This window comes from Perognathus longimembris, chromosome 20 (assembly GCF_023159225.1).
Source record: "Perognathus longimembris pacificus isolate PPM17 chromosome 20, ASM2315922v1, whole genome shotgun sequence".
NCBI classification, from domain to species: Eukaryota; Metazoa; Chordata; class Mammalia; order Rodentia; family Heteromyidae; genus Perognathus; species Perognathus longimembris.
The window spans coordinates 21,775,057-21,801,673 of NC_063180.1; the positions used below are offsets into that span (position 1 = coordinate 21,775,057).

At 45.7% G+C, this 26,617-nt stretch overlaps 3 pseudogenes; 2 read left to right on the plus strand and 1 right to left on the minus strand.

Moving 5' to 3' along the window:
- Positions 1-1,371: 1,371 nt before the first annotated feature.
- On the minus strand, positions 1,372-10,775 carry LOC125338876 (annotated as a pseudogene).
- Positions 3,744-4,501, plus strand: LOC125338877 (annotated as a pseudogene).
- A 10,083-nt stretch (positions 10,776-20,858) lies between the features above and the next one.
- LOC125368441 lies at positions 20,859-26,199 on the plus strand (annotated as a pseudogene).
- Positions 26,200-26,617: the final 418 nt, after the last annotated feature.

Genomic DNA, 26,617 nt, shown 5'->3' on the forward strand with positions numbered 1-26,617 from the left:
GCCCTAAGCTTGAGCAAAAAAAAGTCAGGGGCAGTGCTCAGGGCCTGCGTCCCAAGTCCCAAGACTGGCAAAAAAAAGATAAAAAAACAGTAGGACATGATAAAATATACAGGATTTTAGATTTACCCAGTGAGACCAAAAGAGCATACTCTTAGGAGAGAAACATAAAGGCACAACGACTATGTGCTCTTTATATTTAGATAGAATAAAAGAGCCATGGAAATAAGCTTTAGGATATGGAAACAAGAATCTCTTTCAATTTTTTAAATTGAAATTTTATTTGCTGGTTTTTCAATCATCTTTACATTATGGTTGGGGTATTTGTGGGTATCTATGAGAGGGTGGGGGTATAAGGGCTAACCTGAGAACCTGAGTGACTAAATATAAGTTTTAGTGTTAAAATTAAAACAGCTTCTAAACCCTGGTGATGACTCAATGATAGAGGGCTGCACCCCAACCCGTGAGACTTGTTTCTTGTAGTTTGACATTTAAAAATATAGGAAGCCCTTGTTCCCCTCTCTACCTAGGTAGCAACCATGGTAACAGACAGTAAAAGAAATGATCATAGGCATAGACTATAGAAATAACCATAATAGTAGTAGAAATGCCATGATAACTGTTGGGTTGGTTTACTTATCACTGAGTACTGGATTTTTTTAGCCTGCTGACGCTTGCTTAGTGGTAATGGGAAAGCATGGTGGCAATTGTTAAAATAAAGTTGGTACTAGGTCAGCCTGACCGCAAAATTCTGCTTCTGTAAATGGCTTGCTTAACCCATTTGTGACTTGCTCTACCCCCTTGCATTAACCCCCTGCATCAGTGCTACGTGACCACCTGTTGTCAGTTCCTGATATCAAGGCCAGTTCCCGCTATCAAAGCCTACATAGATAACTGAAAGGGTAGATAACAGAAATAGAACAAGACTTGCTTGCTAAGTGCCACCCAATCGAGTATCTACCAAGTTGGAAATACCCTGTCCCTGTTGTAATCACAATAAGAACCCTGCCTATCTGATGATTGGGACTCTCAATCCAGATCCACTGCATCAGTGATGTTTGAGAGTCCAGGCTCGAGCTTGCAATAAAGACTCTCATGCATTTGTATTGGAATCGGCTCCTTGGTGGTCTCTGGAGACCAGAAATCTAGACATAACAGGGGGAAGTGAATAAGTGAAGCAATGGAGATCACTGGATATGGATCAAATGAACTATGTAACTGTGGGTGGAAATGAGAGGGAGTGATGGAGAGAGCTAGGGAAGGCAAGATACGGGATAAGAAATGTACTCATAACCTGACTCATGTTATTGCAAACCCTCTGTACAGGATGTCCATAATAACAATAAAGTTAATAATGCCCTGGATGGAGAAGGGTTAATGCCCACCCCGATGATTGGACTGAAGAAGCAAGAGGAAAATTCAGACCTCCAGATTTGAGTGATGGATTTGTGCTATGATTCCCTCTGGCAGACAGTCCAGTCACTTCTATCGGATGGTGGCACAAGTCTTCGTCTCCAGAGACACAGAGATAAGTCTGGACTTTTTCCCATGGGAAGAGCTCTGCAGGAAGTCCCGCCATCTTCTCCTGGAGGATTTTCTTGAAGGCTTGGGCCTGGGCTGGGGTGAAGTGGTTCTTCCAGTCCCCGGGAACACCTGGAGGCCAGGAAGGAAGGCTGACATCAGAGGGGCCCAGGGCTCTAAGGCTCCATGCCCTGGCATCCCCTCTATCCTCTGCCTGCCCTGGGGGCGAAGCCACTGTCTCCCCCTGGGAGATGGACTCCACAGCAACCTGGCTCTATGTCCAGTGCTCTCCTCTGAAGTTCTTGCCTCTGCCACTAGGGGCGTTGTTTCCTGCCACAGATGTGTGGGGGTTAGGAAAGTCAGGCTGGGTCTCAGAGGATTCCAGTGCCTCAATGTCTGCCTGTGTGCAATAGCATTCTTATGTAATAGAGAACTAAGTGTATGTGTGAGTGTGTGTGAGTGTGCGAGTGTGTGTGTGTTCCCCCACATGTGTGGGGCCGTGGTTGCCTGAACTTATGCATTTTAAACATTGTCTGGGACCACCTGTGGTCTGAGGAGACAAAAACAAAACCTTCAAAGATGATGCTTTGTACAGAGATAAAAATATTCCCTGAGTCATGGGGTTAGAGACAATTATGAACTAGTGACTGAAGTAGGGTGGGGGTTTGCTACAATGAAACGGGGTCCCCCCCAAGGGAGGGGATTCCTGGTTCCCCCAAAGAGTTTACTACACAGTCTCCAGCTACAAGATGACAAAAAGACAGATTTATTGGGGAAGTAAAAAGTGAACAAAAAGTGAACCGACCGACCGACCTTGGTTGCAGCCCAGACCCAGGAGCTGAAACTGCCGACCACGTGAGCAGGGTCAGGGCCCAGACTCGGGAGCTGAGACTGCGTGCACGTGCGCAGCCCAGACTCAGGAGCTGCAACCGACTGCCTGTGTGTGCCTTCCAGCCTGGTTATAAGGCAAACAGCAGAGACAAACTTGCCACACGCAGGTGATCAATGAAGATACAACACTTGCAGAGCATGCTAGGCCGCACGCAGGTGGCCAGTAGAGTTACAGTCTGTCTCATAATATCTATTTGAACTAACATCATTCTAGTTAGAATTGATGCATGGATTTGGCGGGGTTCACATGATGCAGGTGGATATGCCTACTCATAGCAGGTTCCCTTGAACTCCCAGGCCTCAGGTAGTCAATCTACATAACTTATCATAATAAATGGGAGCTTCCCTGAATAGGGTGGGAGAGGGCTTAGTGGAGATGGAGTTGGCTTCTGCTCTAATCTGAGCTGGAGTCAACCTCAAGTCCCTCCACAGTTAATGATGGCACTGGCCAGATCTGACCTCCCTATTACAGTGACGAGGTCCAATCAGCATTGAGCACCTCGAGCCCCATTTCCCAGCACTACAGCCATGATTACTGTGCACACTCAGGTGCCTGGCATGGTGTGCCACATGGGGTCGCCATGGGGGTACAGAAGGGGGCAAGGCTGGGATGGATTTAGGAGGAGCTGAGGACCCACTCAGAGGGAAAAACAGATTCTAAGAGTTGTGGTCAGCAGGTCCTATGGCATCCACTCAACTGTACCTGGCACAGATTCGAGGGTGCTAATTTCGAGGCCTTTCTCTCTTTTCTGTGCTTTTGGCCACTGCACAGAAAATATTCTCTCTACCACCCTCTGATAGACAACAAGAAACTCGAGGGTGGATTCTTTCTGCTATTGGGGACATATTTAACACTACTGTAGAGAAATCTACTATTTTATTCAGGGCTCCAATTCTGGGGCTTGAACTCAGGGCCTAGGCGCTGCCCCTGACTTTCTTCTGTTCAAGGCTGGTGCTCTACCACTTGAGCCACAGCTCCACTTCCAGAATCTACTTAAAAAAAACAACAACAACACAGCCAGAAGTGAGCAGCCAGCCTTCTCTCAGCTGATCCAAGGCCAGGACCCCGAGGTGTAACACCCATTTCCCTTCCTTGGCCTCAGGCACCTCCTTCCCCAGGGTGCTCCCATAGCTTTCCTGATGAGTTTGATGTCAGCTGGAATAATCTCCTCCAGCACATGGCTGAGATTGGACATCTTGTTCTCCTTCATCGCCTGGAAGGAACTGTTCTCTAGGACCAAGTCCAGCTCTGCCGGCTCCAGTACCTTCCCCAGAAACCCTCAGATCTTCTCTATCATGTTCCTCGGTTCCTAAGGCGAGAAAAACAGGGCACCATGGGTATGAAGAAGAGATAACATGGAGCAGGTCTCAAGGGAAGCAAAGGAAAGACAGCAGAAGGAAATGGTAGGAGAAAGGAGGAGTGGAGTGCAGGGGTGGAGTCTTGGCTCAGAGGGTAGAGAGCCAGCCAAAGAGCAAAGCATCAAGTATTGAGTTCAAGACTCTACCTCACCTTTCTCTCCACCCAGCCATCTTGTCAGCTGCTTTGTGTTGGGAGCCCTCCCCCACCCAAGGCAGGAAAATGTTGGACGCCAAGAAGATGGAAAAAGTCTCTGGAGTCGATCAACTCTAGACTCCAGCTTGTTATGAAAAGTGGGAAGTACAGGCTGGGGTACAAACAGATGCTGAAGATGATCAGACAGGGCAAAGGGAAATTGGTCAACCTTGCCAACAACTGCCTAGCCTGAGGAAATCTGAAATAGAGTACTATGCTATGTTGGCCCCAACTGCTGTCCCTCACTACAGTGGCACTGATACTGAACTGGACACAGCATGTGGGAAGGACTACAGCGTATGCACACTGCCTACCACGGATCCAAGTGATCCTGATATCATTAGAAGCATGCCAGAGCCAACAGGAGAAAAGGAAACAGTGCGTAATTTTCCATTAATAAAGCCTGCCAGAGCTGGGTTAAAAGCAAACAAAATACCCCACACAAACAAACAGAAAAGAGAGTCCATCTCAGAACAAAAAACGAAAAAGAAAAGGAAGATAAGTGGAATGCAGGAAGGAATGACACACACCATGACTTAGGAAGTTGAAAGAGGAGGTGGGCTAGAGACTGGGGGAGGGAAGTGGGGGATGGGTGGTGAGAAGGGGAGATGGCAGCAGGGGTAAGGGGACCACAATGAGGGGTCTTGTGTGTAACGTCATTCATTACCTTTCTCATCTCCTCATAACTGAGGATCAGCACGTTTTCCTTTTCCTGCAGGGACACCCAGCCTCAGACGTGATCAAACCATGCTCCGTACGGCACTGCAGGGGGAACAGCAGAGCAGAATGAATAGACCCCACCATTCCCCATCTGCCCTGGCACTGATCACGTTCATCTCTGTCAACTTCACTAGAGTGTAACTGAGAAATGAATCCTGGTCCTGTTTATGACTTGTTGAAATACCTGCCAAGTATGCTATGGCAAATCAGTGTAATTATTCCTTATGCCCTTCTATCACACCATTTCCTCCTGGCCAGCTGGTAAGGTGGATTTCTGCAGTGAGGAGAGGTGAGGTAGAAGGCATCATGGCGATGGGAACCAGAGAGAGCACTGTGGTACCTGGACCTGGCTTCCCAAACAACCTTTTTGTTTTGTTTTTGGAGCAACTTTGTCCCCATCTGAGGTGGGTGAGCCCCTCCCCCAAAGCAACACCAACTCCCCTGACTGGGACAAGGATCCCAGCAGGTCCTCACATAACTCAAGCCTAGTGCCTTCCATGCCAAGTTGCCCCAAATCCACAATTTCCACAACTGAGCGTAAGTCCAAGTGCAAGGTCAAAGCATTGACACTTGGCACACGAGGTGCCTCCCCAGCCCTGCCCAAGACACCAAGCAGGTCAGTCTGCAGGGGCACTGGCTTGGTTTATTCTACTTGAAAACACTGTAAGACTTTGTTAAATTCTATTCAATATCTGATTTTGGCAGATCACTCTTTGTAGATAAGAGTCAAACTGATGAGTGTGTGTGTGTGTGTGTGTGTGTGTGTGTGTGTGTGTGTGTGTGTGTGTGACTTTTGGGCTTGAAGCCAAGCCCTGGGCATTCTCATTGAATTCTTATGCTCAAGGCTGAAGATCTGCCACTTGGGCCACACCTTCACTTCTGGCATCTTGATTACTTGGAGATGAGAATCTCACAGGTTTCCCTGCCTGGGTTGGCTTCCAAATGTGATCCTTAGATCTCAGCCTCCTGAGTAGCTGAGATCACAGGCAAGAGCCAGCCACCTGTACCAGGCTATAGTCTTGATTAGTAAGAGATGTTAGGTGAGGGGAGAAACCATTCAAGCACCTCTACTGAAGCTAATGTCACAGGGCCTGGACTACCCAAGAATGAGGTAAATAAAGCACAGATGTGCGCCCCCCGCCCCTCCCCCTTCATACCAAGTCAGGCTGTGGAACCCTGACATAACCATAGAGAAATGAGAGAATTACAAAAGTTCTGCCTCACTAGAAACATGGAGGTCTCAACTTCAAGTGAGCAACTCTGAAATGGACAGCAAAACAGAATTTTTAAAAGTAGTGGTCATGTGGAATTTTGTTGTCTGGGAAGCCAGTGAGCAGCTTACCCTTTCCCAGCCTGCAAGCTCCAGGGGCTCAATCACCCCAGGAAACTTCTGTCATGGGGCAAGAGTGAGTGAAGGGTGTGTTTTTGGTGTTATGTTTAGCAAATGTGAATTCTAAGATGAGGCACATTGAACTCACAGATGGTGAAATTTAAAGATAAAACCTGGCGTGGGCAGAGGGTTACACAAGGCGTTGGAAGATGTTGACATTCTTGTCTGCTCACTTCACAGCCCACTCACCATGTCCTTGCATGAACCACTCAAAATATTGCTCCAGTGACTCTGTTTCCTTAGCCAGCTTTGTTAAACCCCAGAAATAATAACCAGATATGAGAACATCATTAGGATTTCTGATGACATAGATCACCTGAGAGGGAGAATCAAACAAACAAAAATCAAAACACATTTCATCTCACATTTCTGATGTTGATCTCTGCTCAGATCAATTCTATAACATTTCCCTCAAACATCAAAGTGTTGATGGGTCTCCTGGTTGTGCATCTGTTCTTCAAATACATTTCTGAGTTCCTCTAACTGAATTACCTGGCCAGGAATAAAACGATGGAAGGACAATGCATTGCCTAAATGCATCTGGGATATTAATCTACACAGCACAGGAGAGCAGATGCTGGTTATCATTTGCTGGCCACAGATTTATAAGTTGTTGTGGAATAATCACTGAAGGGGCTGAGCAGTGGTGGCTCATGCCTGGAATTCCAGCTCCTCAGGAGGCTGAGATCGAGGATGGACCAGGTCAGCATAGGCAAAAGAGATCACAGGACTCTTCAATTACCTGAAAACCACAGTGCACTTGTGCACAGGGGACAGAGCAAATGTAGGTAGGGCTTGCACAGGGCTAGTGAGGGCTGGGCAGGGGAAGCGGGACCTCTCCCTGGAGGACAAATGCTCTGGGTCTATTCTGGCTGGGAAGACCCGGGTGTTTATTCACGGAACCTGCATTCAGAGTCAGGGTACAAGCACCAGGTCACATGACACTGAAAAAAACACAATCTCATTTCTCTCTCTCTCTCTCTCTCTCTCTCTCTCTGTCTCTCTCTTCCAGTCTTAGTGCTTGAACTCAGGGCCTGGGTTTTGACATGAGTTTTTGTGTCCAAGTCTGCCACTCTACCAGTTGAGCCATAGCTCCACTTCCAGCTATTTTGGTGGTTCACTGGAGATGAGACCTTGGCGGCCTTTCCTGTGTGGGCTGGCTTCCCACCTGCATCCTCAGATCTCAGCCTCCTGTTTAGCTGGGATGACAGGCATGAGCCATGGGTATTGGCTTAAAATACAGTTTTGTTCATGTTTTAGTGCATCCAGCTCATCTGTCAGGGATTATCTGGCATGATCCACACCACGCACTCTGGTTTGTTCTGAGGACCCTCTCACCTCATGAAGGAGAGTTTCAAGCCCCACTGTGACAACAGAAGGAGAATGTCAGATCTCCTGGCTATATAAGGTTTTAAGATTAAAAGGCATTGCTGAAATATTTATTTATTTATTTATTTATTTTTGCCAGTCCTGGGGACTGGAAATCCTGGCCTAGGCCCTGTCCCTGAGCTTTCCTTTTGCTCAAGGCTAGCACTCTACCACTTAAGCCCAGCGCCTCTTTTGGCTTTTTGTGTTTTTGTGGTACTGAGGAATGGAACCCAGGGCTTCATGCATGCTAGGCCACATTCCCAGCCCTGGAATAGTTATTGAGCACTGTATACTGACCTTGGCCTTGGAGGTAAAGAAAGATTTGGAGAAGAGGTGGATGGGGAGGTGAGAGGTGAGGAGGCGGGGGCCCTCCTTCCTTTTTATGGTTAATTGGTATCCACGTTCAGTCTCTATCCAAGGAGCGTGGTCAAATAAGACCTCAGATTGGATCTACTTGGGATCCCCCTTAGTGTGAATCAGACAGAGAACCTCAATCATCCAGTGGGTTCCTGGGGATAGAGAGAAAAGCAAAGGCCACCCATTTCTATCTGAATATACAGTACACACACACACACCCATAATAAAATATACACACCATACATCGTAATGATAGTAACGTCAGTACCGTTCAATCCGGTGGGGATAAGTAATGTTAAGTTCATATCAATCATAGCTCACTCAAAGCTACTATCTTGCCATTTTATAAGTCTATACTGTTCACAACAAATGAATATTGATTTGCTTGCCACCAGGATTGACCTCCACAGTCTTTTTATCCCCTCTAGGACTTCGGGGCAGTTCTGGGCTTTGTGTGTTAGTGCACACAATTATTATTATTATTTTTTACTATGGCCTTGTCTCATGTGCTTCAAATGACAAAATGTCCTGAAATTGGTGGTGCATGGGTCAGAGTTGTCTGCATTTTCAACACTGAGTAATATTCCATTTTGATCTCTTAATGTATTTTGAATTATGTGTTCATTTCTCTGTGGACATTTGGGTTTAATCCACCTCTCAGCCGGCCTTGAAATCACTTCTGTGTATCCCTGCCTCTGAATTTCCAGAACATTTCAGTTGTAGTATATCCTCTGTGCTTGCCTCCACTCCCAGTGGTCACTCACACAGGACTCCCTGCATTCTGGGACTGGCCGGCCAGTTCCTTCCATTTACTGGAAACTTTCCAGTTGCCAGCCACTGCCCATGAATTTGAAATAATGTCTCTACTGCAAGTAACCTCCACGCCACCCTTTACGTTGTAATATACGATGGAGGCTCCTTAAATCTTTTATTTATTTAATTTTTTGGTTCGAGTCCTGGGGCTTGGGCACAGTCACTGAGCTTTAGGTCTCACGGTTAGCAATCTACCATGTGGGCCCCAGTCCTTCAGCAATGAGTGACTGCACTATCCTTCCTGGAAAGTGGGAGGGAGTGGGGGGCACAGGCCTGTCCTGTCCCATGCAGTAGGCGCCCTGTGTGCTCACCTGATTTGGGGTAGGTCACCGTGAGGATGTCCTCATCCTTCAGCACCAACGTCTCATGAGCTGCTTTTATGACTTCAGGGTTGAAACCCACGGCGGGGAACGGAAGGCCCACATACTACACGTAGTCCTGTGCCATGGCAGAGTCCCTGCGTGCCTGGCTGCTGTTCCCAGATCCCTGGCACCGCCACTGGGGAGGTGGTGGCAGAGTCTGGGTTGTCGTCCTGGGTGGTGAAGCCAATCGTTAACTTCGTTCATTTTTTTGTGAAACAAATTTGATGATAAAGACAAACAGTGTGATTTCTATTGGGCAACTGTGGGGCTGATCTGTGCTCATCTGGTATTGGTTTCACGGTAGGGAATTTGAACTACAAGAGAAAATCGAAGGTGAAACGTCAGAGGTCTGACTTTTCTTAAAAAATTTAAGACTAAAAACTGTCTTTGAATCCATGCTGTAGTGTCTCACACCGTATTCCCAGGTACTCTGGAGGGTGAGATCTAAGGATCGAGGTCTGATCCCAGCCCAGTGAGGAAAGGTCAGAAGACCTTTATCTCCAGTCAACCAACACAACAGCCAGAAGTGAATCTGCTGCTCAAGTGATGGGTTGCCTGCCTCGACCACAGAAAAACAGGAGCAGCTCCCAGGACCCCCAATACCCAAGTTGGATCAGGAAGTGGGAGGAGATGGGGGAGGGCTTCCTTCCTGTCTACTAATAATTTATATCCATTTACAGTCTCAATCCATGCGGAGCCAGTCAAATGAGGTCCCTGATTGGATCCACTTGGGTTCCCCCTTGGTGTGAATCAGACAGAGAACCTCAATCAACCAGTGGGTTTCTGGGGACAGAGAGAAAAGCAAAGACCACCCATTTCTATCTGAATATATCCATGCATACAAACAAATATATATTATAATGGTACAATCTATATACCATAAACTTAATGATACAAATTTTGTCAAGTATAACATCTGGTGGGGATAAGTAGTGTTAAGTTTATTTCAATCACATCTCACCCAATGCTAGTATTTTGACATCTTATAAAGGTACTGTCCACAACAGCTGAATATTGATTTGCTTGCCACCTGACTTGGCCACCACAATCCTCTTATCTCCTCTAGGACTTTGGAAGTTCTGGGTCTTGTATGTGAGAGCAATCAGAATATATTTTTTTTCTCACTGCAGCCTTGTCTCATGTCCTGAAAGCGGTGGAGCATGGGTCTGAGCTGTCCGCATTTTCAACACTGAGTTTTATTCAATTTTGTTCTCTTAAACTGTTTTGGATTGCACAGTCATTTCTCTGTGGATATTTGGTTTTAATCTACCTCTCAGTTCTTCCTGAAATCCCTTCAATGTATTTCTTGTATTCCAGGACTGGCCCGTCAGTTCCTTCTATTTATTAGAAGCTTTCCAGTTGCCAACTGCAATGATTCTTCAATTTCAAATCATCCTTTTTCTCCAAGCAACCTCAAAGCCATTCTTTTCATTTTAATATAGGATGGAGGATCCACAAAAACATCTCTCTCTCTCTCTCTCTCTATCTGTATATTTTTGTGCCAGTCCTGGAGCTTGAAGTCAGGGCTTTTGTGCTCTAGGCTGGCGCTCTACCATTTGGGCCCAGTTTTCCAATACTGAGCTACTACACCATCCCCAAGTGGAAAGCAGGAAGGAGTTGGAACACAGGCCTGGCCTGGCCCATGCAGTAAGTACCCTGACAGTTCACCTGATTTGGGGTAGGTCACCATGATGACATCCTCATCCTTCAGGACCAACTTCCCATGTGCTGCTTTTGTGACTTCAGGGTTGTAACCCACGGCAGGGAAAGGAAGGCCGTCATGCCATACATAGTCCTGTGTCATGGCGGAGCCCTGAGTGCCTGGATGTTGGTTGCAGGCCACTGGCACTGCCACTGGGGAGGTGGTGGCAGCGTGTGGGTTGTCATCCTGGGTGGCGAAGCCAATCATTAACTTTTCCCATTTCATTATGAAACTAATTTGATGATAAAGAAAAACACAGGGTCATTTATATTGGGCAACTGTGAAATTGCTCAAGGGTGATCTGTCCTCATCTGATATTAGTTTCATGGCAGGGAATCTGAACAAGAGGAAATAGAAGAATATAGGCTTGGGGCTGGGAATGTGGCTTAGTGGTAGAGTGCTTGCCTTGCATGCACGAAGCCCTGGGTTCGATTCCTCAGCACCACATACACAGAAAAAGCTTGACGTGAAGTGGTAGAGTGCTATCCTTGATAAAAATGAAGCCAGGGACAGGGCTCAGGCCCTGAGTCCAAGCCTCAGGACTGGCACAAAAAACAGAAGAAGGAAATAGGCTTGAGGGCTGGTTTTTCTTAATTAAAGAGAAATAAATTACAAATCCTTTATATTGAGAATAAGTGTACATATCACAAAAATTTCAAAGAATGAGGGGGTACTTCTTGCTCAATGACTTAAGTCTGATTCACTAACATTACCCAAATCATTGCCAAGAGCATTGCACACATTTATTTTCTGATTTTCCCTGTTTTCCCAGGATCTTACTCCTGTCCTGGATCTTAGCCTTGAGCTACCATGTCATGGATCTCTGTGTTTCTGCAGGCTCCTGGGGGACAGGGAGAGTTTCTCAGATTTCCTTTCTTTGTCCTGACCTATATAATCCTTGATACTTAGGAGGCAGGAAGTCTGTGAGAATCTTATCTCCAATTAAATAGCAGAAAACCAGAAGTGGCACCATGGCTGAAAGAGGGAGACCACTAGTCTTGAGGAAAGGGAACTCAAGAACAGTATCTAGGCCCTGAGTTCAAGCCTCACAACTGAGAAAAACAAAACAAAACACACCGAATAATGTCTAGCAGAGAAAGTTTTCCCTACAACTTAATCGATGTCATTCAAAGTGTAAAACAAATGTCACCCTGAACGAAAGTGGCACTCTAGAAATGGGCAATGGTATATTAGGTCATGGAGAACCATGGGACATTTTGGGAGATGTTTTCTCAGTCACTAGGGGGCTTTGAATGACTTTGACCTTAAGAAACAGCTATAAACAGGGTGCCGGTTCTTCTGCCTATAATCCTAGCTACTCAGTGAGCTGAGGTCTGAAGATCGCTGTTTGAGGCCAGTTGGAGCAACGAAGTCTGTGAGACTTTTCTCTAAGTAAGCATCTGAAAGTCGCTGTGGCTCAAGTGGGAGAGCAGCAAGTAGCCTTGATCACAAACATTCAGGGACAGTGCGCAGGCCCTGAGTTCAAGCCCCAGGACTGGCACAAAAAATAATAATAAAGTAAGGGGATTGGGGATGATTGAAAGAGACATGACATGGGATGTCGTGAGGGGACAAAGTTATCCCTCACTCACAGAGATACATTCCAGGGTATTGCCCTCCATCCGGCACCCCGTGATTCTAGGCATTTATCAGGGCTAACCTTATGGTTTGAGGCTGCTGCAAGGTGCAAAGCAGTGGCCATGCTGCCCCTCAGCCTTGGGGGTCAAGGTGGAGGAAATATTGCAGGCTGTGTACTTGCTTTGGTGATTTTGGTAGAAACCTATCCTGCATGGCCAGAGGCGGAGAAGACTCTCCTGGGTTTCCCAGGCCTGGACACTGTCCCTGAGATTCTTTTGCTCAAGGCTCATGCTCTACAACCGGAGGCACAGCACCATGTCCCGTGTTCTACCTGGCTGGTCTGGATGTCCAAGGTCTGTGGCCCTACTCCCTCCTGCTCTCCTTGTGGGGTTCATATAGTAGCTCATTATTGAAGACCTGTGGCTAATGTGGTAGAGCACTAGCCCAGAGGAGGAAACCCAAATATTCACAGAGAAATAGTTGCACAATCCTAAACAGGTTAAGAGATCAAAATGGAGTATCACTCAATGTTGACAAGGCAGACAAAAAAGACCCATGTGAAGCACATGAGGCCAGCCTGACCTTACAAAAGCAAAAAAAAAACAACAACAAAAATATCCTAAAAGAAGTCATGTGTGATTTATCTCACATACTATGCCCAGAATTGCTAAAGTCCTAGAGGAGCTATGAGGATTGTGGTGGCCAAGGCAAGTGACAAGCAAATCAAAGTTCTTTTTGTTCCAAGAACGCATTGGTTGATTGAGGGTCCCTCTCTGATCCAATCCAAGGGGGATTCCACGTGGATCAAATCTGTGGCTGTAATGCCCAGATTTTAAGGCCCCCAAAGACAACCATTAGAGTCCAGAGTCAAAGCCAAACCGCAAGGGTCGTTTATTACGAGTTCGCACCCGGTCCCCCGTGCACTCATTGTCAGTGACGGTGAGAGGCCCTGAGCACAATTCCAGCACAGCTTTTATAGACAAGTACAAGGAAGATGAGGGAAGATGAGGAAGACCCCCGGTTACAAGTACATGATTGGTTGACATTTGCCCTAGTTTACTGGTCACCTCAGGATTGGCCTGGGTCTTCCCGCCAAAGCAAGGGTCAGATGGCAGTCAGATGGCCTTAACCCTGGGGGTGGGCCTCCAGGAGTGGTCACGTAGCCACATTCCTGGAGCCAGGTGGTTCCTATCTCCTTTGTCCAGGTCCAGGCTGGGGTCTGAGAGCTGACACTTAGTTATGTCCAACCTTGAGTGGGCTCCGGGCGTGGACAATTAATCACATCCCGGCGCCAGATAATGCCCAGAGTCAGGTAGTACAGAGTTCACAGAAGGGGTGTGTGTGTGTGGGGGGGGGCGTGTGGTTACAGAGTAGCTATCCACTTCCCCATGGGTTAGCAGCAAAGGTACAGAAGCAAAATAGCAGTTAGGGGCATAATGGTCACAATTTTATTCTCTACGCTCTTCATGGCCACATTTATCACTCCCCATGGATTGAGGTTGAAAATGGATACAAATTAATAGTGGACAGGAAGGAAGGTTCCCCCCAACTTCTCTATTCCACTCTTGTCCAAGTCTTTCTTCACTTCCAAGGCCAAGATCAGTTGGCAGTGGTCAATAACAATTTGGACAATACCATTTTAAACCTAAAAACATAGGTAGCCAGGAGATCTGGCATTCTCCTTCTGCAGTTTATAGTGCACCCTGAACACTCATTTATGTGGTGAGTGTTAGGTTTTTAAAGTAGGTAGCCGGTAAAGGAGAACGCCATGTAGTATTCAGGCAGGAAAGAAAGTTTATTATGGAACTGCTGGCCTGTGGCCAAGATGATCCATGGCCAGAGAGAAGGGAGAGAGAGAGGGAAGAAGAAGAGAGGGGAGAGCAGTGAGAACAGGGAGAGCAGGGAGAGAAGGGAGAGAAGGGAGAGAAAGGAGAGCAAGGAGAGGAACCCCCACCCGGCCCTGCTTTATATCTAGGGCAGGGGCATGGGGTGTGGCCAGGTGGATTAGGATGTGACCTCAGGGAAAGGGGAGGTAACTGCCTCCAGGTCTGCAGGTTACCCAGGTAACTGGGTGGAGACTTAATGAGGTGGGGGCATCTGCATGTAGCCCTCAAGGAGAGGACCTAACAGTGAGGGTCCTCAAACAAAATCAGAGTCAAAGATGTGGACCATAGTCAAATAATCCTGGACAGGTGAACTAGATGCAGTATAAAACTAACCACTCTATTTTATTTTTATTATTTTTATTTATTTATTAATTGAACACAAACTTTTTGACAAGATGTTGTGCAAAAAGGGTACAGTTACATAGTAGGGCAGTGTGTACATTTCTTGTGATATCTTACGTCCTGTTTTTCTATCTCTTCTCTAGGTCAGGTAGACATATATACCATATATAATGTATCAAGAACATATACAGTAGCCACGTGGCCACGCCCAAGAAAGTTCGCCTAGGGCTTTAAATGTAATGTCGATATTAGACCATATGTCGACAGTAGTCTTATATGAACGTACATACCTAGCTTTTGAGCTACTGTATTCCCCTGAGAGGTCAATTTTTGACCTTTATATGTTGAGTAATTGTTTGGTTTTAGTTACATACTGTTGGGTCGCTGACCCAATCCTGTGGGGAATACTATTTGACAAGCAGTTTTTGGTTTCATAGACTTGGTCTCTACTGTATCTCCGTCTCCCTTTGTTAACAGTCATATATCAGGGAGATCATGCCCCTTTGTTTTCTGTGTTCTAGGCTTGTCTCGCTCAACATTATTTGTTCGAGTTCTGACCATTTCCCTGCGAATAACAATATTTCACCATTCCTAATCGCTATGTAGTATTCCATTGTGTATAAGTACCATATTTTTTGGATCCATTCATCTGTGGAGGGGCATCTGGGTTGTTTCCATATTTTGGCTATTGCGAATTGTGCCACGATAAACATGGAAGTACAAATGTCTTTTTTGATATCTTGGGGTTTGCTGTTTAGGATAGATGCCTAGGAGTGGTATGGCTGGGTCATAGGGTAGGTCTATATTGAGCTTTTTGAGAAACCTCCATGCTGGTCTCCAAAGTGGTTGTACACTCCCACCAACAATGGAGAAGGGTTCCTCTTTCCCCGCACCCCCTCCAGCATTTGTTATTGCCTGAGTTCAGAGTATAGGCCATTCTAACTGGGGTGAGGTGGTATCTCAGGGTTGTTTTTATTTGCATTTCCTTTACTAGCAGGGATATTGAGCATTTCCTCATGTGTTTCTTTGCCATTTTTATCTCTTCTCTTGTGAAGTCTCTCTTTAGCTCCTTTGCCCATTTCCTAATAGGTTTATTGGGCTTGGAGGGGCTTAGTTTTTTGAGTTCTCTGTAGATGACAGATATCAGGCCTTTGTCTGTTGCTGTGCTGGTAAATATCCTTTCCCATATGGTTGGCTGTCTTTCTATTTTGGTGGCTATGCCCTTAGCTGTGCAGAAACTTTTTAATTTGTAGTAGTCCCATTTGTCGAGTCTTTCCCCTATTTGTTGTGCCCCTGGGACTCTATTCAGGAAGTTCCTTCCTGTGCCTATAAGTTCTAGCGTCTTTCCTACTCTGTCCTTCAGTAGTTTCAAGGATTCAGGTCTGCTATTGAGGTCCTTGATCCATTTTGAGTTGATCTTGGTGCATGGTGATAGGCTTGGGTCTACTTTGAGTTTTCTGCATATGGCTGCCCAGTTCTCCCAGCACCAGTAGTTGATGAGGCTATGTTTATTCCATTGTATGTCTTTAGCTCCTTTGTCGAATATCAGTTGGCTGTAAGAGTGCGGTTTTATTTCTGGCTCTTCAATTCTAATCCATTGGTCTTCTGATCTGTTTTTATACCAATACCATGCTGTTTTTGTTATGATGGCCTTGTAGTAGAGCTTGAAGTCTGGTATTGTGATAGCTCCTGCACTGCTTTTTTTGCCTAGATTTGCTTTGGCTATTCTAGGTTTTTTGCTGTTCCATATGAATTTATGGATTGGTTTCTCTATTTCAGTGAAGAATGTGGCTGGGATTTTGATAGGTATTGCATTGAATTTGTATAACAATTTGGGCAATATGGCCATTTTCACTATATTGATTCTGCCTACCCATGAGCATGGGAGGTCTTTCCATCTCCTTGTGTCTTCTTTGATTTCCCTTATTACATTTTTATAATTTTCATTAAATAGGTCCGTCACGTCCTTGGTTAGGTTGATCCCTAGGTACTTTATTTTTTTTTGGCTACTGTAAATGGAATTGTTTCCATAATTTCCTTTTCTGCTTGTATATTGCTGGTGTACAGAAAAGCTGCTGACTTTTGTGGATTGATTTTGTATCCTGCTACTTTGCCAAATTGGTTTATTAGGTGTAGGAGTTTGGGTACTGAGTGTTTTGGGTCCTTGAGATATAAGATCATGTCGTCTGCGAATAGGGATAACTTGATTTCTTCCTTGCCGATGTGGATCCCTTTGATGTCCTCCTCTTGCCTTATTGTGGTAGAGTGCTCGTCTAGCATGCATGAAGCCCTGGGTTCAATCCTCAGCACCACATATAAAGAAAAAGCCAGAGGTGGTGTTATGACTCAAATGAAGCTCAGGGATAGCACACAGTCCCTGAGTTCAAACCCCTGGCCTGGTAAAAAGAAAAGAAAAGACAAATGAGTTGAGGACACTTGGCAGTGATTTTGGGGGGATATTAGTGAATTGGACTGAAGGTGTTGAGCCAGAATTCAAGCCCTTTCTTTTAGCAAGTGTTGTGAGATCTACACCTATCCTCAAAACAAAGGATTTGTAAATTAAAGACAAAAACAAAAACTTGCCCTCAAGCCTGCTTCCTTCTATTTCCTCTTGTAGTTTGGTACCCTGCTATGAACTGAAAATCAGATGAGCACAGAAGGCCCTGGAACCATTTCCTAGTTGCTTAATAGGCATTTTTATTTCTTCATCTCAAAATGACGTTTTGCTCCCGTTGTAATCTAATCATTGAATGATTTGTTCTTTGCCTGTACAGCTCTAAGCTCTTTGTACATTCTGAACAATTGCCCCTCCTCTCCTGAAGAGGAGTTTCTCCCATTCTGAAAATTGGTTTTGTTGTTTTCTTGTTTTTGTGTTGGTGAGCAGAAACTTTTTAATTTTATGCAGTCATATTTGTTCATTTGTTCTATTTCTTCTTGGCTGAGTCTTTGGAGTCCTAGGTAGAAAATTATCATCAAATTATTAAAGTATCCAGACATTTCCTGTGATTCTTTTATGAAATTGAAGGTTTGGGACTGCAATGAAATCCTGTCTTTCTGCTAGGTCTGTGTTTCAAAGGTTTGATGTCTTCATCATGGCCCAATGGTTTTGCTTTTTATGTTTCATTTGCATTTTTTTCTATTTCCTGTTTCTTCATTGCTATTTCTAAGGCAACTAGGGCTCCCTGATCCCAAAGCCCTAGTTTTCTGTCTTGTTTGATGCTCTCTACAAAATCATTTTCCTCAGGGTTTTTAGGGATGGACAACACCAAATCCACTATTGAAACTCACTGATATTCTGGTAAAGTTCTTGCCTGGCCTGGTGTTGATGGCTCAGGCCTGAAATCCCAGCTATGAGATCTGAGGATCATGGTTCAAAGTCCTACAGGCAGGAAAACTGTGAGACTCTTACTGCAATTCACCAACAAAAAACCAGAAGCAGAGCTGGGACACGCATGTCAAAGCACCAGCCTTGGGGAGAAAAACTCAGAGATAGCACCCACGCCCAAGGCTGGCACACTGATCTGCACACCCAAACTTAAGGGGTACAGAGATACATGTGACCACACACCAAGCTGCACACATGTGCACACACATATAGGCACACACCCTTACACACTCACATGTGTACACACATGTGGACTCATGCACACACATACACACACACAGAGTTCTTGGCAATTCATCCTTCTGAGCTCCAGTCTCCATGACAGTTGCATGGCAAGGAGTCGGTGGGCTGGGCCCTTTGTGCTCTGGGCCTCCTCTGATCTCTATTTCTCCATGGCCTCCAGGCATCACAGGGGACTGGAAGAACCACTTCACCATAGCCCAGGCAGAAGCCTTTCAGAAAACATTCCAGGAGAAGATGGCGGGATTTCCTGCGGAGCTGTTCCAATGGGATTAAGTTCAGACTTATCTCTGTATCTGTGGAGATGAAGATTTGTGACCCCTTGGGGTCAGGGCATAAGTCTTTCATTGATCCTGGTGGTTAGAATTTTCATGTGCATTTGATACCTTGTCTGATAAAATCACTATGACACCATTTTTCCATTTCTAACATCCCAGGTATTAACAAATCTTACCAAGCCAGGCACCGATGGCTCACGCCTTTCATTCAAGCTACTTATGAGGTTGAGAAATGAGGATCCAGACTAGAAGCCAACCAGTCAGGAAAGTCTTTGAGACAGTTATCTCCAATGAATCAGCAAAAAAGCTCTGGGCAGGGCTAAGTGGTACAGCAGTAGCACTGAACAAAAAAAATTCAGACACAGTACCCAGATCCTGAGTTTAACACACACACACACACACACACACACACACACACACACACACACACACCCCTCCAGGCCTCTGAAAATTGTTTTTCCCTCTGAATAGGTCCTCAGCTCCCCCCAAATCCGTCCCATCCTTGCCCCCTTCTGCACCCCCATGGCGACCCCTTGCGGCACACTGTGCCCGGTACCTGAGTGTGCACAGTGATAGTGGCAGCAGTGCTGGGTAATGGGGCTCGAGGTGCTCAATGCTGATTGGACCTCGTCACCAGTTCATAATTGGCTCTAACCCTGTGATGGAAGGGATATTTTTATCTTTGTAGAGAGCATCATCTCTGATGCAAACCCACGAGAGTCTTTATTGCAAGCTTGAGCCTGGACTCTCAACCAACACCAACCCAGCAGATCTGGATTGAGAGCCCTGATTCTCAGATAGCCAGGGTTTTTATTTTGATTACAACAGGGGAGGGTATTTCCAACTTGGCAGATATTTGATTGGATGGCATTTAGCAAGCAAGTCTTGTCCTATTTCTATTGGCTATCTACCCTTTCAGTTATGTATTTGGCTTTGATAAGGGGAACTGTCCTCGATATCAGGAAGTGACAACAGGTGGTCACATGTCGGGATCTGGACGATCCCTTCCTCCCCAATTTCCCGGGGAGAAATGGTTGAACTCCAAAAACTATGAGAGAGCACTTGGCCTTATTTCCCCAACCGCGGGAAATGAAGGTGTACCCTCGTGGACTTGCGCTAAGTTGAGGAAAGGTTGCTGAAGCCTCCCCTCCCCCCGGTCCCCTCACATGTTACCAGGAGCGGGGGGGGGGGGGGGGCACCAGGGAAACGTCGAGATGGTGGAATGCGTCTCAGCCCCCAGAGGGTGGGCCAGAGAAATTTATTACGATGACAAAGGCGGTAGGGGAAGGACTTGGGGTGACTGACTGATTGGCTGACTGGGCTGCCCCTTAAGTGATGTCATGGGATTTCCTTTATGGGCTGGACAACCCTATCATGGTGGCACGCACGTGTTCGCCTCCCGAGGGGCGGGGGGCTTCTTTTCCGGTTGAGGCTGGAAGGTGGGAGGGGCTCCCTCCCACACCGTCCCAGGGCTGGGGGAAGGGCAGCATCTTGCTCTTGGCGCCCTTCCTCCATCAAGGCCAAAACAGTCCCCAACAGTCACATAGCACTGAAGCAGGGGGACAATGCACGGGGTAGAAAAAGTGACACATGGGTTAAGCAAGCTGTTTACAGAAGCAGAATTTTGCGGTCAGGCTGACCTAGTACCATGTTTATTTTAACAATTGCCACCATTCTTTCCCAAGCTTGAGCAGGCTAAAACAATCCAGTACTCAATCGTAAGTAAACCAACCCAACAGTGACCACGGCATTTTTCCTACTATTATGGGCATTTCTATACTCTATGACTATGATCATTTTTTATTTTTTTTTACTGTTTGATGCCATGGTTGCTACCTAGGTACAGAGGGGAACAAGGGATTCCTATATTTTTAAATATCAAACTATAAGAAACTAGTCTCACGGGTCGGGGTGCAGCCCTTTAGTATGGAGTCATCACCAGGGTTTAGAAACTGTTATAATTTTAACACTAAAACTTATATTTAGGTACTCCAGTTTTCAGGTCAGCCCTAACACTTCCTCCAGACCTGTGTCCATGGGACCAAGTCTAGATGTGTCCCTGTGTCTATGGCAACAAAGACTTGTGCGCTGGAGGTCAGGACATAAACCTGTCACTTCAATCCCATGGGTCAAATTTTCATGCTCCTCATTTGATCACTTTCCTGATACAAATCACCACGGAAGGAATTTTCCAACTGCACCATCCAGCTATTAACAATTCTTAAAGCCAGGAGCCAGTGGCTCATGCATGTCATCCCAGCTATTCAGAAGTCTGATATATGAGGGTCAAGGTTTGAAGATAACCCAGGGAAGAAAGTCCAAAACACTTAGGAACAATTCACCACCACCAGCAAACCAGAAGTAGTGTTCTGTCCATTTCCCTGTGAATGTTATATTGGTGAGCTTTATATGATTCTATATTTTACCATCTCCTTTTTCACATAATTCAAATATGAATGAGTGACCTTCTCCTTTCCTTCTGTCTCCAGGAACCAACTGGATGATTGAGATTCTGAGTCTCATTCTCAGCAAGGGGGATCCGGAGTGGATCTGCTCTGTGCCCATCTGGGAAAGATCCCCATGGATTGAGACTGAACTAGGATCCAAAAAAATAAGAGACATGAAGGAGGACCCCCGCCTGCTCTCCTCCCACCTCCCTTCCAACTCTTCCCCAAGTCTTTCTTCACTTCCAAGGCCAAAGTAAGTGAAATCTTGTGGTTGTAGTTCAAAACCAGCCCAAGCATTAAAGGCCTTGAGATTCTTGTCCCCTCGCAACCACCAAAGGGCTGGAAGTGGAGTGTGGCTCAAAGTGGCAGAGTCCTAGCCTTCAACAAAACAAAATCAGGGACAGTGCCCACACTTGTAGTTCAACCCCAATGACTGACAAAAAGAAATTAAAATAAAAGAAAACGTGAAGAAATAAGCCAGGCAACAGTGGCTCATACCTGTCACCCTAGTTACATAAGAGGGTGAGGTCTAAAGAACATAGTTCAAAGGCAACCTTGGCAGAAAAGTCTGAGAGACTCCACTGAACAAATATCACACTGCAAGTGGAGCTGGGAATCAAGGGGTACAGCACTGATTTGAGTGAAACAAGCTCATGGATGTTCCCAGGCCATGAGTTCAAGCCCGAGGACTGTTATGCACACACACACACACACACACACACACACACACACACACACACACACCCCACAATTAGTCTTCTAAGTTAGACATTGAGCAGATTGTTGATCTTTCCATATACTTCCCATCGTGTATGACTTGGCTGAAGAGAGGTCAAGGCCTCACATGTAGGAAAGATGGTAATGATTTTTGTTTTTGCTGCTTTGTCCCTTTAAGGTGATCTATGTCCTCAGAAATCCAAAGGATGCCCTTGTGTCTGGATATTATTTCTATAGTCAATCAAAGATCATGAAGAATGCAGAGTCCCTGCAGCAGTTTTATGAATGGTTCATCCAAGGCAATGGTGAGTCGGTTGTGAAGTGAGGCTCATATAAACATCTTGGGGGAGGGGTGCTAGGCCTGGGGCTTGAACACTGGGTCCGGACACTTTCTCTTTTCTTCCACTCGAGGGTTTGGCTCTACCATATTAGCCATACCACCATTTCCATCCTTTTAGGGAGCTAAGAGTGTCCTGGTACTATTCTTTCTGAGATGACTTGGAATCATGAACCACATTGCAGCCTTCTGAGTAGCCTGATTGGCGGGAATGAGTCACTTATGCCATATATATATATCTTACATGTGTATATGAAATATATGTAACTTACATAATATATCATATATATTATACTACATATATATGCCAAATATAAATAGTATATATATGCTCTATGTTATATACTATATAATGTATTTGTATAGCTATAATATATAAGTATATACAAATATAAAATTCATACAGAATTTATATAAATATATCATGCATATAATAAGTACTATATAATATAACCTATAGGATATAATTTATAGGATGTAGTGTAAATAATTTACTTTTCATATGTATAATATTTAATACTTGTTCATAAGTATATATCCATATATATGAAATAAATTATATATAAACACTAAATGATATATACATATATATAATTCACCTATATGTATGTGTGTATGTATATGGCCGGTATAGGGGCTTGATCACTGGATGTAGGCACTACTTCTGAGCTTTTGTTGCTCAAGGTGAGCCCTCTAACCCTTCAGCTACCCAACACTTCTAGCATTTTTTAGTAGTTTTTTGGAGATGAGAGTCTCATGGAATTTCCTGCCCCGGCTGGCTTGGAACCAAGATCCTCAGATCTCAGCCTCCTAAGGAGCTAAGATTACAGGCTTGAGCCACCAGCACCTGGCCTGTGATACTTTAACCTGTGGATATGCATACGATTTTTGTCACATATGCCTGGAGGAAGCTGATGTGGAAAAGGGGACAAGGGTAGAAAACATAGACCCCACTTAGTCATCCAACAGTGCATTTTTTTTATGCCTTATCGTCCCAACTTGCAGTGTCACGTGGGTCTTGGTTTGCACACATCCTGGGCTGGATGTCTATGCGAGAGAGGGAGAATGTGCTGGTGCTCAGTTACGAGGCCCTCAAGAAGGTAACCATCCATTTTCCACGTACCCCACTGCACCACTGCCCCCTAACCCTGACTAACATCCATTCTCATAGACCTCACTCCACCTGTCATATTTCACAATCCTTGCCATTCAGGCGGCTGAGATTTGAAGACCCAGGTTCAAAGCCAGCTGGGGCAGTAAAGTCCATAGGAGTCCTCTCTCCTACTAACCGCCAAAGTGCCAGGGTGGAACTCAAGTGGAAGAGTGCAAGCCTTGAGCACAAAGGCTCAGGGACAGCACCCTGAGTTCAATCATGTAACTGACACACTCACCCCCTCACAGACATACAGAGACATTAAAGAAATCTGTCTTGTTCAGAAATTAGCTGTGAGTCATCATAGTACCTGTTGTATTGGTCTTCTTGATAATTGTCAAATTCTCACTTGAGAATTGTCCAAATGCCATTCTCTGCTTCTGGTACACCTCCAAGCTCTGTGCTCTGGTTGTGCTGCAACTAATCACAAAATGACATCCAGGTGCTCAGTGCTTGGACTAAATCCTTCTGGTCCTTGTTCTTTCCCCCCTCCATCCCTTCCTACCTCCCTGCACCAAGCTCAGCCTCTGTCACATGAGTGAGTCTGTCATTGCCCTTGGCTGCCTGTCCCTTCTTGTGCTGCCTCTACTACTCCCTCCTTCTGAGGGCCGCTGTGTGTTCTCCTTCCCCTGCGTTTTCTGCATTTTCTTACAGGACACGAGGAGCACTGTGAAGAGGACCTGCCAGTTCCTGGGGTGTTGGGCTCTGGCTATACCTTTAAGGGGCAGTCCCGAGAGGCCTGCCTCTTCTCCCGCCCTGGGGCTGTGTGGCTGTTAGCCACTTCTACCCCCTTCCGGGTCCAGAACCGGAAGAGGTAGCAAGCCAGCCCCGCCTTCTGCCTTGGCCATGTGTGTGTCAAAATGGCGCCAGGCCAGGCCCAAGGGCCGGTCCTATGGGAAGTGATGACTGCCCATAGAGGAAGTTCTGTGACATCACTGTGATGGGCAGCTTATCAGCCTGTCGCCAGTATGCAGTTAGTCCCTCCCCTTCCTGCCGCCATTACTGTTATATAAATCCCTCCCCTGAGTAAAACGGGTGGAAGTTCCAGAAGCTCACCCGGAGATGCCTGTGTGAATCCCATGTTGTTCTTTAAGTGTGCGAGGGGTGTCTCGTGACTACACACCACCAAGGTTTGCACATTGGGCCGCACTCCAGCTTTCCGCCTGGTGGGATGGGGCGGGATATGCGCAAGGGTGAAAGGGGTCCCGACACTGGGGAAGAAGTTGGAACCTCAAGAGCTGGACTTGGTCCTGGAGAACAGCTCCAGGCCATGAAGGAAAACAAGAAGTCTAATTACAGCATGGCAAACAGGAATTACTTCCGTGCTGGCATTGAGATGATAAGGAGAGGTGTATAACTGCTGTGGCCTAAACATCTATTAGCAACCAGGAAGGGAATTCTTGACAGATCCATGCCTCATGAATATGGTTTTATAATTTTTCTTCCTGTCAGTTGTTGAGCTTGAAATTGGGGTCTGGGCACTTGCCCAGAGCTTTTACTCTCAAAGTTAGCACTCCACCACTTGAGCCACAGCCCCACATTGGTTTCTGGTGGATCACTGGTGATAAGGGTCTCATGGACCTTCCTTTCAGGGGTGGCTTTGAATCTCCATCTTCAGATGACAGCAGCTTGAGTAGCTATTACTACAGGTGAGAGGTGTCAGCACTAGGCTGACATTTTCATGTGTTCTTAGTTCTGGAGCTTGAACACGAGCCTAGACTCTGTTTCTGAGCTTTTTATTTTTAAATTTTTACTCATAGCTGGTGCTCTAGCCCTTCCAACACAACTCCTCCTTTGGCTTTTTGTTGCCTCATTATAGATCAGAGTTTCATGAACTTTCCTGCCATGAGGTAACTTCAAACTTTCATCCTCCAACCTCAGCCATTAGAGTAGCCAGGCTCCCTGCTGTGGGCCACCAGCTCCTGGCAGGCTTTATGTATGCATTAGACACTGTGATTTCTTCATCTCAGAATGGCTTTTTCATTCCATTGCCTATCTTGTCATTGAAAGGTTTCTCCTTTGGCTGCACAGCTCTCAGCTCTTTGCACATTCAGAATAATCGCCCTGCATTTTCTGAAGGGCAGGTGAAGATTCTCTCCTGATCCACAATTGTTTTTATTTTGTTGTTGGTTTGGGTTTTAGTTTGGCCTCAAAAGACTTTTTAGGATTTTACAGTTATATTTATCATTTGTTCTATTTTTTTTTTTTTTTGGCTGAGGCTTAGAGTCCAGGCAGAAAATGATCACCTATGTCTCTATTATCTGCAGATTTCCCTGTGGTTCCTGTGTGAATTGAAGGTTTCAGGATTGCATTGAAATCCCATCTTTATGCTAAGCCTATTTTCCCTAGTTTGGGTATCCTCATCATTGTTCAGTCTTTCTTGCTTTTATTTTTTTCTTATTCCACATTAATTCTTTCTACTTTCCTGTTTCTTCATTGCCTGTTCTAATGAACCTCCAGAGTCCACCAACCCTGGTATTCTGTCTTCAGTTTGATACTCTCTGTCAATGGATTACCTCAGAGTTTTAAGGCTGAACAGCCACCAACTTCATAATTGAATTCACTGAAATTCTGATAAAGATCTTTGCTGGCTTGGCCTTTGTTGTTCCTACCTCAAACCCTGTCACTCAGGAACTTGCCATCTGAAGACCATGTTTCAAAACCAGCCCAGGCAGGAAAAGTCTGTGAGAATCTTATATCTCTACTATTAACCAGTGAAACACCACAAGTGGAGCTGTGACTCAAGTGGCAGAGCACCAGTCCAGGTCAACTTGTTGCACACACACACATATACACATACATTCACAAGCACACACGTGCACACACACTGCTAGATCATTCCTCCCTCTGAGCACCAGTGTCCATGGCTTGGCCATTCCAGGGAGAAGCTCCCTGACCCTTCCTGCCCTGGCTGATCTCTCTGTTTCTCCATGACCTCCAGGCATGGTGGAGGGCTGGAAGAACCACCTCACCATAGCCCAGGCTGAAGCCTTCGACAAAATATTCCGGGAGAAGTTGGCAGGATTTCCTCTGGAGCTGCTTCCATGTGACTAAGGTACAGACTTACCTCTATGTCTGTGGGGACAAAGGCTGGTGCCCCCTGAGGTCAGGGCATATCTGTCACTTGATTCTGTTGGTTAGAATGTTCATGGTGTACATTTGATCCCTTGCCTGATAAGTATCTCTATGGGCCCACTCTTCCATTTATAGCATCCCAGATGTTATCAAATCTTGTAAAGCCAGGAGCCAGTGACTCATGCTTAACATCCTATCAGATCTGATGGTCCATGTTCACAGCCAATAAAGACAGGAGAGTCAGTGAGACTTTTATCTCCAATAAATCGGCAAACCAAGTGGAAGTTGACCTGTGGCTCAAGTAGTAGACTGCCAGCTTTTGCTAAATAAGCTAACTCCAGCCCCTATTTCCAGAGATTAAGCCCCAGAACTCTCCCTCTCTGTCACAAATGCACACACACACACACACACACACTCCATCCTAGTAATCAGTGATGTCTCAGCCTTTGGTGTTTCTCCACCATGCTCAGGTTAGGGCAAATAAAGGAAGTCTCACAAAGTCTTCC